The sequence below is a fragment of the Xyrauchen texanus genome, chromosome 9, assembly GCF_025860055.1.
Source record: "Xyrauchen texanus isolate HMW12.3.18 chromosome 9, RBS_HiC_50CHRs, whole genome shotgun sequence".
NCBI classification, from domain to species: domain Eukaryota; kingdom Metazoa; phylum Chordata; class Actinopteri; order Cypriniformes; family Catostomidae; genus Xyrauchen; species Xyrauchen texanus.
In genome coordinates, this window is record NC_068284.1 from 13,468,092 (window position 1) to 13,481,845 (window position 13,754).

The 13,754-nt window shown below is 38.7% G+C and overlaps 1 protein-coding gene across 1 annotated transcript in view; it reads left to right on the plus strand.

The window, feature by feature from the left end:
• LOC127649802 (divergent protein kinase domain 2A-like) overlaps positions 1 to 13,754 on the plus strand; it is a 59,269-nt gene that overhangs the window by 24,886 nt on the left and 20,629 nt on the right. The gene's annotated exons all lie outside the window — the stretch shown is intronic.

Here is a 13,754-nt window from a genome sequence, read left to right on the forward strand (position 1 = left end):
GCATGATGTGACTTTTAACTTAATTCGAAAATCAGATTGATTACGTTGTGGTTTTTAGGGGTGCATTTGATTGTCAGAGACGTCTCATTGCAACCAAACTGATTTACAATGCTGCAATGCTATTGTTACAATAATAAAGAGTGTAATTATCCATGTTTTGAACACCTGTCTGCACAACATTTGCTAAACACATTTTATTATAATTTAATGTAAGAACTTTGACTTGTTAATGGATATTATTTAAATAATAGTGAATGTTTGACACCGACTGTAAACCTCCCAGCCCTGGGTGCCGAATCTTTGCGTGACGTAAAACACACCTGTATCTCTACTAAATGGGAGTTGAAGATTTCGGCACGAGTTTCCTAGTTAAGTGTTTCCCAGTTGAAAAGTGGAAATTCTGTCTCTGAGTTGAATGGAACACTTCATGAATCATCTAGGCATGTCACGATAATTACGTTATCGACTTATTGTGCGAAATATGGGGTCCTCGATCATTTTTGCTGACCTCAATATTGCCCATTGTGTTTACATGCGTGTTTGTTTGCATAAGAATGAATGTCACCAACATTTTGGCTAGTGTCAGTGCTCTCCGTGTCAGAGGCGGGGCTCAGGCAGCTCCTCCACACACACAGAGTGGACAGCGACAGGTGAAGATTAAATGTTACTCGAGGCTAATAGGTATTTTAATAGGCGTTTTTCCTGACAACTGCATAATTCCAGCCAAAAAATTTGGAAGAGTAAGTCCAAATAGACTTGGTTTCAAAGCAGCATTCCACAGCTCCAGTGTGGGAACATTTTGGCTTTAAGCCGAATGAGAGAGGAGAGCCCATTAATATGAACGAGCCGATATGTCGACTATTTAAAAATGGTTGCAACGAAAATGGCAATACAAAGGGCTGGCCGATACATACATCGAATACCCACGATATCATCGCAATGATTTTGCTGACTTTTTTTTTTTTATATTCCGATTCCAATGCCTGAATTTCCTTAAGAATTAAAAGTTCATGGCTCTCTGAAAGGGTGTACTTGCATTATTATGCTATTATATTATCATTATATCAGTGGCATAAAGTGGTCTTAAAATTACAATAATATAGTTTACCGCAATTATTTCTGGGACAATATATCGTCCAACAATAGTAGATATTGTGACAGGCCTAGAATCATAACAGCAACAACAATACAGAGTATTGTGGCTTTCCCCACAGGAGCGAACACTAGGGGATACACACACACACACACACACACACACACACACACACACACACACAATTCTCTCACCTGGTTGCCCAGTAAAGCTAAGCAGGGTTGAGCCTGGCCAGTACCTGGATGGGAGACCTCCTGGGGAATACCATGGTTGCTGCTGGAAGTGGTATTAGGGAGGCCAGTAGGGGGTGCTCACCCTATGGTCTGTGTGGGTCCTAATGCCCCAGTATAGTGACGGGGACACTATACTGTAAAAAAGCACCGTCTTTCGGATAGGACATTAAACCGAGGTCCTGACTCTCTGTGGTCATTAAAAATCCCAGGACACTTCTCGTAAAGAGTAGGGGTTTAACCCTGGTGTCCTAGCCAAATTCCCCCCATTGGCCCCTATCTATCATGTCCTCCTAATAATCTCCATCCCTGAATTGGCTACATCACTCTACCATCCCCTCTCCACCAATAGCTGGTGTGTGGCGGGCGTTCTGGCGCACTATGGCTGCCGTCGCATCATCCAGGTGGATGCTGCACACTGGTGGTGGTTGAGGAGATTCCCCCTATACCATGTGGAGCGCTTTGAGTTAAAGCTGGACTTCTAGAAAAAGCGCTATATAAATGTAAGTTGTTGTATCTTGTGTGCTTTAATACAAGCAAAGAAATCTGACCTTTGTTAAAATGGTCAGTGTCACAGCTTATTTCATCAGTGACCGTGATAACGTTATAACATTTCTTTAAAACTTTTAAAAACCTAAAAGTTTTTGATTTCCAGCTTTAAATTAGATACTGAATCCCAGATCAATTTCAATGCTGACTCAGACTTACTATATATGTATGTGTTTGACTCAGTGAAGAGCATTTTGGCACAAAGTCAAATATTGTTGCATGGAAAGTCAAGTTTAGCTTGACTTGTTTACAGTTTTCCCTGTATCATGGATCTGGATTCACTCAAGTTCAGTTTTTGTGGCCTATGTATTTTTAGGTTTGAGTAAATAATAATTTGTGTTGGGAGTTGATGGGAGTGCGGGGGCAATGATTTGCTCGGGGGGAAATAAGAGGCTCTGGAGGCAAGCAAGAGACAAGCAAGACAGTGAGAGGATTACAAAATCAGCATGTGACAGGAATTTAAATGTCCCTTCTAGTTTTTTTTATTTAGCTTTGTCCGCTGGCATTTTTACTGCTATTTATACTTACCCCAAAAAGGTCAGAAAAACAGTTTGTTCCCCTTAGCCTGGTATTGTGTCAGATTGTTGTGAAATATGTGTCCTCTGGAAAAAAGCTGCTGTGCTTGACTTTGTGCGTGCATTACTCGTGCCTCCTTCCTCCATGGAGAACGTGGCCCATCTGCTCGGCAAGGCTTAGAATAGCACAGGCAGAGAGTCCTTAGGGTCACATCCATCAAGGCATTAATCTTGCACACAGCCCAGTGTGCGGTGTGCGCCTCCTTTCCCTTCACCTGACAATGAGGTTATTATGAGGTTGCCATGCCCGGAGCACCTTTCTAAACCGTCCCAGAGCTGGTAGGAGTCAACTTCTGTTTGTGTGCAGGGCTTTCACAAACAAGACCGAGCACAGCAAGGTTGTTATCAAGGACATGCCTATTATTTAGTACTTGTACACTGGTGAACTCGCCTCCCATTGAAGAAATTTGTCCTGATACTGTTCATACAGACAGATTCCATGACCATATTCACAGGCCCCCTGCCTCCCTAAAAAAGTTGTCTGAATGACTGTTCAGCAGTGCATTTTCACTGGAGTGAGAAACATCAGTTTTCGTTGAAATGTTAATTTCTTTAGTTTATTTTAATATTAGGCTACTTTAAATTATTTTAAGTCATCTTGTTAGGACTGGGTATTGATCCAGATTTCCCGATTCAATTCAGATTCACGAGCTTTCAATTGGATTCCAATTTCATTTCTATATCGATACATATGGGTATATTTAGGCTATAATGTCCTTTCTGCTTGCAAATGTAAGACATTCTCTATCAGCTAATGCTGTTAATTATAAAGGGACCTTCTAACCTTCTAATTAACCCTTCTATTTACAATTCGAAAAATATATATATTTTTTTATTCTGTTTATTAGAATTAAATGTTTCCTTTTTGTTGTTTGTAATCAACAACTGACTGTAAAGAACAGAAAGGGTATTAAGAGATATTATTCAATGAAAAATAAATTGTATGGATCTCATCTTTGACATTTTGGAAATTGACCAGCATGTCACTAATCCATTAAGCCTAGAACAAGTGTCGCTTTTAAATGAAAGGAACGTTCCAGGTTTACAACATGCTGTCAGTAACCATATAATTTATTTTGACTCAATTCAGACAAGCAAAGCAAAGATGATTTAAACTGATTTGGTACGTTTAAATGGCAAACGCACACAGAATGTATGACATGTATCTATGCATCACTACAGAGAGCACTTCAATAGGAACAGATAATGTGTTAATCATTGTGTAACATTTGTTAAGATCATTTATAGCTGTTAAAGCTACACTTTGTAACTTGTGGCCCTCTAGCAGTTAAAAATATAACTGCATGTGTCTTGCGGAATGACATTGCTTTGGTTGTGGTTCGGCTCTGCTCCTCAGTGCGGATGAATGTGGTTCGAGGCACCAGTGTACACATTGATACAGGACATGTTGTTTTGACTTATTTGAAACATTGATGTTTTGAAATAAATTACGTCACAAAAGTTAGGCAACGTTTGTTAACATTAGACATAACAAGTGCTAGTTTGATAAGGTCAAACTTTGTAAAGTTTTTATAACTGCAAGATATTCTGCCCTAACAGACCACAGTAGTAACTAATTTATCGACTGTCATTGTTACCAACCAGTGGTCAACAGCATTTCAAGACTCTCATGTCCTTGGCAAGCCTAGTGCTAAAAGATTTATTTATATAAATTATTGCCGTTATAAAGGAAATACACGTTTGCTAGCAAATGTTCTGCACCGATTACAGTATAATTAGGTGCGTGTGTGTGAGATTACACAACTACATAAACCATATCAATGAAATACCTAACCTGCTGAGTAAAAAAAGCCATCTCTGGATCGCTTTTAAATCCTTTCAGATCTCAAACTTGTCGCCACCTCTTAAAAGCCAAGCTGATGTTGATTCGGGTTTCTTTACGGACTCTGTTGCTCTAACCCTAAACCTTTTTGCTTGTAGAGTCTGCTCTGTTCAGGGTTTCTTAGTTGTTACAAAGTGATTCCCCAGAGATTTGTCATTTTGAATTATCAATGGTCAGGTTTTCCCATTCGTTGTGACGACAAACTTTCAGCTTCACGCTACTCCCACACAATACATGCGCTATAGAAGCTGGATCTTATGTTATCTGTGTTTGGAAATGACGTCAACAGGCACGTTCGAATGATGTAGGCAATTTCCTGCGAAATCCATCCCAACTGCTCTAAAATATTTAGAATATAATACCATTATCATAGGTTTATCAAAGTGTATTTGGGTAAAGAAAATACATGGTTTGGAAGAAGGATTTTTGTTGCACACACATTTTTGTTTTATTAGCAAAAAAAAAGTTGCAGAGTGTAGCTTTAAAAAGTGCAAATCCATATAGTAATGAAAGTTTAATAACACTTTATTAATTTTTTATCCCCTTTATTGCCTCGGATTCTGAGACGTCAATTCGCACATCCTATCACGTGGCTTGCTGTGCATGACACTGCGGAGATTCACAGCATGTAGAGGCTCATGCTATTCTAAGCAATCCACAAACAAATTACCACGTGCCCCAATGAGAGTGGGAACCACTTAATCGTGACCATGAGGTGGTTACCCCATGTGAGTCTACCCTAGCAACCGGGCCAATTTGGTTGCTTAGGAGACCTGGTTGGAGTCACTCAGCACACCCTGGAATCGAACTAGCAACTCCAGGGGTGGTAGTCAGCATCAATACTCGCTGAGCTACCCAGGCCCCCAGTTTAATAACATTTGTAAGAATTTTTATTTACATTACATAAAGCATTAGTTAATGTTAGTTAAATACATTACTAAACATGAACAAGCACATCTCATATTTCTATCTAACTATCTGAATATACATGAACTATTGATCTGTTAAACATTATTTAATGTTTATAAAAGGTTTATTAATGAAAGCTATTATAAAGTGTTGCTTTTGTTTCTTATTCTTTTTATATATTATCATGTTGGATAGTGAGTTTGAGACTTTTTTGCATTCCTTATTTTAGTCTTTTGACAAGTTTGAATTAAGTGAAAGGGAATGTATTTATTAAAGTAGCTCAAAATGTTAACTTCATAAATGCATCAATCTGGTGCACTTTGAGAGCAAAATTAAGAGGCTAGATCAGGAGACAATTGTTTAATTTTTGGTTGATGCATTTTTTTAAAAGATCCTTAGCACAAATGAATAATTTACTATTTTCAAAAACAAAGTTTTTCAATAAAATAAAATGTTTATATTGCCCATATACTAATCAAATTGCACTTTAAACAAAACAAAACAATTAAAATAACAAATGATCAAAAATCTTTATATCACCACCTCCTCAAATCCAAACATTTAATGTCTCCATTTGCTATCAAGCAAGCATCTGTCAACAACAAATTGGAAAATTACTAATAGCCTAAAAATTAAGAACTAAAGACAATTAGCAAAAAATACTGCCAAATGTGTGTTCCTATCAAATGTGTTTGTGTTGTTTTTGTAATACAGTTAAAGCTGCCTAAAGAAAATAGAACTCAATTTAAGGTTCAAGGTGAACGTGTCTTGTATTACTTCATGAATGAATAACTTTTGTCTTTTGTTTCTTTAATACAAAGATACCTGTACAGTGAGGAAAATAAGTATTTGAACACCCTGCTATTTTGCAAGTTCTCCCACTTAGAAATCATGGAGGGGTCTGAAATTGCCATCGTAGGTGCATGTCCACTGTGAGAGACATAATCTAAAAAAAATCCAGAAATCACAATGTATGATTTTTTAACTATTTATTTGTATGATACAGCTGCAAATAAGTATTTGAACACCTGTATATCAGCTAGAATTCTGACCCTCAAAGACCTGTTAGTCTGCCTTTAAAATGTCCACCTCCACTCCATTTATTATCCTAAATTAGATGCACCTGTTTGAGGTCGATTAGCTGCATAAAGACACCTGTCCACCCCATACAATCAGTAAGAATCCAACTACTAACATGGCCAAGACCAAAGAGCTGTCCAAAGACACTAGAGACAAAATTGTACACCTCCACAAGGCTGGAAAGGGCTACGGGAAATTGCCAAGCAGCTTGGTGAAAAAGGTCCACTGTTGGAGCAATCATTAGAAAATGGAAGAAGCTAAACATGACTGTCAATCTCCCTCGGACTGGGGCTCCATGCAAGATCTCACCTCGTGGGGTCTCAATGATCCTAAGAAAGGTGAGAAATCAGCCCAGAACTACACAGGAGGAGCTGGTCAATGACCTGAAAAGAGCTGGGACCACCGTTTCCAAGGTTACTGTTGGTAATACACTAAGGCGTCATGGTTTGAAATCATGCATGGCACGGAAGGTTCCTCTGCTTAAACCAGCACATGTCAAGGCCCGTCTTAAGTTTGCCAATGACCATTTGGATGATCCAGAGGAGTCATGGGAGAAAGTCATGTGGTCAGATGAGACCAAAATAGAACCTTTTGGTCATAATTCCACTAACCGTGTTTGGAGGAAGAAGAATGATGAGTACCATCCCAAGAACACCATCCCTACTGTGAAGCATGGGGGTGGTAGCATCATGCTTTGGGGGTGTTTTTCTGCACATGGGACAGGGCGACTGCACTGTATTAAGGAGAGGATGACTGGGGCCATGTATTCGCGAGATTTTGGGGAACAACCTCCTTCCCTCAGTTAGAGCATTGAAGATGGGTCGAGGCTGGGTCTTCCAACATGACAATGACCCGAAGCACACAGCCAGGATAACCAAGGAGTGGCTCTGTAAGAAGCATATCAAGGTTCTGGCGTGGCCTAGCCAGTCTCCAGACCTAAACCCAATAGAGAATCTTTGGAGGGAGCTCAAACTCCGTGTTTCTCAGCGACAGCCCAGAAACCTGACTGATCTATAGAAGATCTGTGTGGAGGAGTGGGCCAAAATCCCTCCTGCAGTGTGTGCAAACCTGGTGAAAAACTACAGGAAACATTTGACCTCTGTAATTGCAAACAAAGGCTACTGTACCAAATATTAACATTGATTTTCTCAGGTGTTCAAATACTTATTTGCAGCTGTATCATACAAATAAATAGTTAAAAAATCATACATTGTGATTTCTGGATTTTTTTTTTTTAGATTATGTCTCTCACAGTGGACATGCACCTACGATGACAGTTTCAGACCCCTCCATGATTTCTAAGTGGGAGAACTTGCAAAATAGCAGGGTGTTCAAATACTTATTTTCCTCACTGTATATATTACTGAACATGGAGAGTTGTGTTCACAATGCGTAAGCGTGAACTGCTCCATGGAAATAAAGTAAACTAAACTAACAGCACCTTCTGAGATGATCGGAGATAATTTACAGCATTCTCATAATGACATTATTCTTGCAAACAGTTTTCAGTCCAATGTAACTGAGAAAAAGGAGTGATAACTTTACATTCACTTGTTCCATGAGAAAGGGTCCTGTTGCACGCCAAACAGCGACTCGTACACGAGCATTGACAGCTTTTCTTTTGTCTTAAAAATATAATAAAGTGTGTTTCTTCAAGCATGTGTCTTTCTGACTAACAGCATGTCTTGTCATGTGTCACTCCAAGACGTTTTACAGGTCACCCACCTTTTGCAGGTAGATGAGCAAAATTACTTGCGTATGAAATACCTGCATTTGAACGAGGAGCTCGTGAGCTGGATTGAACTTCGTCAATTTGGAGTGTGGTGTTTGCTATTTTACACCCTGGGCGTACATAAAAAAATAACGAACGTTCATAAAATTGCTCGTAGAAAATGCTCTGAACAGCTAAGATCAATAGTTATTGGGAAACGAGACCCAGAAGTCTATGCATGTGAGTGTGTTGGAGAATCGCTTTCATTGCACTCGTGAACAGCAGAGCTCACTGTGCAAACATATCAAATCAGATGCGCATCGGCAGCTTTTCTTTTGTCTGTTCGTCAAAAATCACACGTTTCGTGAAACATGCATCTTTGTGTCTAATTTCTTGTTATATATCACTCCAAGAAGTCTTACAGGTCACCTTCCACAGTGGCTGGAACATCAGCAAAATACTCTGAATTTCAAACCTTGTTCACCAGGAGGGGGCTGTACGAGGAATTAAATCAAAACAGTGTCATTGACTTTAAGCTCTGAAATTGCACCCACACTTTCTGCAGGAAAATTATCTCTAGAAAGTTCTAAACGATCATGTGTTGGTGAATGGTGAGACACCCAGCGAGCCACTTGATTTTTAGCAAAGAGCCATTTGTGGCTCGTGAGCCTTAGGTTCCCGACCCCTGGGCTAGATCTGTGAAAAACATTGTGCTCTTGTAATCAATTTCATGCTTTAGTAGTAATTTAATCAAAAACACATTGGTTGTATAGATATGAATGATGATGGCATGGCAAAAAATTCACACCCACAAAGCATGAACGAGTTTAACGCAGTTCACAAATGGTCAAAACTATTATTTGCGGTTCATTACGAAACTGGCTGGACAAATTAAACTGTGGTGGGCCTAGGTAATTAATGGGTAACACTGAACAGTCAGAAGTCATTTAAATATATAATGAATAAAATTAATGCCAAAAGAACATGATATTTCACACATGATATTTGGGAAGTAAAATCATTTTAATATAGATGGGTTAATAAAGTGGCTGGAGTGACCTTTGTCGTTGCGACGCAATGGATGCATCTATATAGACGGCATCATCATTATAATGGGAGCGATTTGCTTCTGATGCGCCTCTCGCAACCAGAGTAGACAGGGTGTAATCATTAAGGTACATTTTTCATTTGACCATATGTTCTTTTTTTTTTTGTTGTTAAGCAGATATAGTAGAATGGGAGTGGGATTGGGAAATGTTGGTGGCTGGCTTTACCTTCAAACCAGCTTTAAATTCATGAGCGTCAGTGTGCTGTGCTATGGCTCCAACATGCCCATATTTTTAAAACATCATTGCTGTATATTTTTGTGACTGTCACTTAGAGTATAGCCATCTGTGCAGAGTTAATATTCCCTCCTCACACTTCAGCACCAGTTTGACAGGCTCTATAATTGCAGAGAGTGTAAGCAAACAGTACTCTTGGGAGTTTCGACACCTAAATGGAAGTTGTATTTATATATTAGTTGTCAAACAGATGCATTCTTTAGCACATATATTACATGGGCAGTCTTTCTGAAGTGTCCTGGTGATGGGCAGTCCCATTAAAGGCCCCCGATATACTTCCGGAGAAGTTCTTCATTCAGTGGTAAAAAAGTTTGAAACGGCTGAGCAAGGGCATACTCTTTGCGAACATTCAGACACCCGCTACACTGCTGTGGGAGGAGATTAGATTACATTTAAAGTAGGGCTGTCGATTTAACTGGCATTGTGATTAATTGCGTTAATTTTTTTAATGCATTATTTTTAGTCAAATTAATCGCACTGAATTAAAAGTTAAAACAGCGAGAAACATAACATCTTCCAGGCACTGAAGGAGGGTGTTGAAAGAGTGAGTGTCTCCTGGTTAAAGATGAATGTACAACTGTGTGTTATCTGCATAGAGATGGTATGAAATATTGTGGTTGCAGAAAATGGAACCTATTGGACACATTTATTGTGAAAAAAAGATAGGCCCAAGGATGGAGCCCTGAGGAACACCACAACTAAGGGGTGCTGATGTAGAACATAAAATTCCAATTATAATGCAAAAGGTTCTGTCAGTTAAATAATACCTGAACCAATTTAAGGCATTACCACAGATACCAACCTCACCCTCCAAACGCCATAACAAAATTTAATGATTGACTGGGTTGAAAGCTGCACTTAGGTCAAGCAGAATCAAAACCACTGCATGACCAGAATCAACAGCCAGCATTATATAAAATGTATGTAAAACATCATCATCTAATAAAAAAGGACCAAGCTGAGACAAAACAACCTTTTCAAGGACTTGAAAGTTTGATATAGGTCAGAAATTACTTAAAACTCTGGATAAAAGAAATATGGGACTTGGTATTTATATTTTATTCAAGAAAAAAATTTAAAAGTCGTTTTGAAATTTACTTCAGAGTTGGGACTACAGGGTTTAGCATGTTGTTTATAGTTTTAAATATAACATTAGGCTTATGAGAATTATTGTGAATAATATCTGAAAAATAGCTTGCTCTTGCTGCCTGCTGAAAATTCTCCAGTGAATCTCTAAAAATCTCTAAAGAAATTTGGAGCTCATCTTTTTTACACTTCCTCTCTGCCTTCCGACATTCTTGACTAAGGACTCCGATTTCACTTTTAAACCACGGCTGAGGGCAATTTTTTTTTGGATGTCTAAGCTTGGATGGAGCAACCACATCAAAAATGTCTGTGCATGTCAAACTAAACAAAGTGGTAAGTTCTTCTGTATTTAGGCCAATGGAAAGGGTATTCAATGATAAGGGAGAATGGAGAAGCAAGAAAAGCCTCAGAAAAGTTCACTTCTGTAGACTCTTTAATACCAGATTAAAATGGCCCATATATTTAGTTATGGGAATTGACAGAGGAAGTGTAGCATTAAAAAGGATAGGAGTATGATCTGATAAATGGATGACATCAGTGACTATTAGTAATAGGAAATCCTAAAGACAGAACAAGATCCAGAGTATGACCGAGCCTATCCCAGAGAAGAGTCAGTGAGTTCTAAGAATTCTCTAACCAGAGGTTTGGATGGCCAACACACATGAATATTAAAATCTCCAAGAATAAGAAAATTATCGACAGTAGGAACAAAGATAGATAAAAAATCTGAAAATTCTAGAATAAATACTTTGTTGTATTTAGGAGGTCCATAAATAAGTGCACAAAGCACAGGCGATGCAAGCTCCACCTTAAACCATTGTAACTCAAAGCTGGTATATTATTCAGTTGAGAGTGGACAACATTTAAAATACTTCCTAAAAACAGTTCCTATACCCCGCCGTCTAGAGGATCTAGGGGAATTTAAAAACTTGCAGTAATTTGGAGAGATTTCAGCAAGAGGGCATAAGTCCACAGTATCCAGCCAAGACTCTGTCACAAATAAAAAGTCCAAATTACGAGATAAAAAGTAATCATTAAGTATAAAAGTTTTATTCACCAGAGATCTTGCGTTCACTAGAGCCATCTTAAATTTGGAAGCAACAATACAAGCGACCCCCAAGAGAGTCCCAGTGGTATAAACGAAAGGATTCCAGGATAGGCAAAGTTCCAACTACCAGGATCCCGGCGGCATCTGGTGAGCTTAGAAGTCTGTATGTTAATGAAAGTTTATAGTACGGTTCGCTTACAGCCTGCAGTTCGGTTCACTAATAACGTGCATTGTGAACACAGCACATTCACTGGCAAGGCTCTGGGGCCAGATGGCCTTGCCACTGTTTTTTTTTTTTAGATATTATGCTAGATCTTATGATGATCATGTTACGCTTAAGAGCGTGACGCGATCATCTGTGTTCCACAACTGCTTTCGGGTCCTTGAATAAAGTATAATATGCGAGTGAGGGCAGCCGGTGGAATTTCTGGTGCCCTCCTAGGGTAAGATGGTGCCCTTCTAGAGAGTAGGTGCCCTACGCAGACTGCGTAATCTGCTTATAGGGAGTGGCGGTACTGTACATGATTGTAATGTCTTGAAATTTGCCTTTACAGTACTATTGATTAAATACAGTATTATTGATAAAAAAAAATACAATACATTCAGTTAAATGCATTGTTTTCCCCTCAATGTATAAGAACAAGTTATAATATATTTACACTATGTAATAGTTCTTTTTTTGATGCAAAAGTTCAATAAAATGTGTTCTTGAACAAAGACAGCTGTACTCATGCTTATTAATTATTTTAAGGGTAATAAACATGTTTAATAATCTCAAGTTAATATGTTGAGCTAATTGTACTCTTAACATTTAATACTGCTATAATAATAATAACAGTTTTCATAATCTTTTAAAAAGGGTCTGGGTTTCACAAAAACAACACTGTGTTGTATGCAAAATGGACTAAGAACCCGTAACTGGTCAAGTACACCAAAAAGAGATCTGGGTCCACTTAAAGAGGTCTGAATTCATGACGCTAACGCACTATATGCGTCCATAATATGTGCAGATTACAAAAATATTGCATCACATGTTCTTGGGCAATGTCTCTGCACGAACGATAGTACAGATTTTGGTCAATTTGCACCAGCTTGCTAATAACTGCACGCTGGTGTGTTTGTGTTGATTGATGTTAACTGAATGAACGGGAATTAGCTGCTGGCCTCAAGTTAGGTGGAGCTCCAGTTTACACCTACCAATGACATTGACCAATGGCAGTAAGATGGTGTTTAGCAGCCGGTAAGGAGAGTTTTCAAGGCAAGCTGTTATTAACCACCAAAACGAACTCAAAAACACCTTTTTGGCTAGATTTTGTTCTAAATGACGTCACACCCTTTTGTTTGCGATTTTCAAATTAAGTATTTTGGGGCCTTAACTCTCCAGGTCTGAATGCCCCCATCAAGGTTTAAAAACAACCTTCAGGTTACTAGCCCTTAGAGCTACCACCATCCTAACAGTAGGTTAGATTAGAAGGGTGTCTCTTGCATATATATGTCCAGCACCTGCCCGCCTGTCATGACATTGTTAACAGTGCTTTAATCTAAACCACTTTTCACCGGCCTTGAACCCACCTACACTGTGAGTCACGCAGCCATTGTTGGGAGTTTATTTAGGGATAGAGTGCAAACACACACAAATACGCTCTTCTATTGTTGATGAGGTAGGATCACTGGGTTGGAAAAACAAACAAGTTACATTTCCAACAATTCTCTCTGCACATTTTGTGCATTGCTTGTGTTTGTGACTTATTCAGAATCAGCGCTATACTCCTCTTACAACAGTCTTTGATTTAATTAGTCTTATTATATCACTCTGGATAGCACGTGTAGCTGTGACTCCCTGAGTCTTGAGGTGACAGTATTTGTCATCTAAACAGTCACCTCTACTGTAATTGGATTTGGCCTTGGATATAGTTGCAGCTTTTCAACATGCCATTAATTTACCTTAAGAAGTTTACACTTGTGTTTGATGATTCACATGCTATAATGTGTTTTTTTTTTATTATTATTTTTTATCGAACATCTTGGATCTGACCTCTTTTTGGTAAAGCGTTGCTCTTCAATGTCTCTTTAGAAATGGTTTAATATGATTTTCAAGGTTATTTATATTGTTAGCTTTTTGAGTCCTTGAGCAATGTCACAGCTTTATGGATAAGGAAACAGTCTTAAGTGTTAGTTGCCAGAGCCTCAATTACAGCAAGAGATGCATTTCACGTTGGAAAAAGGGAGAGGTTGAAGAAAAAGCTTGTTGTTTCTGGACACTGTAAAACAGCCAACCAGAGCTCAA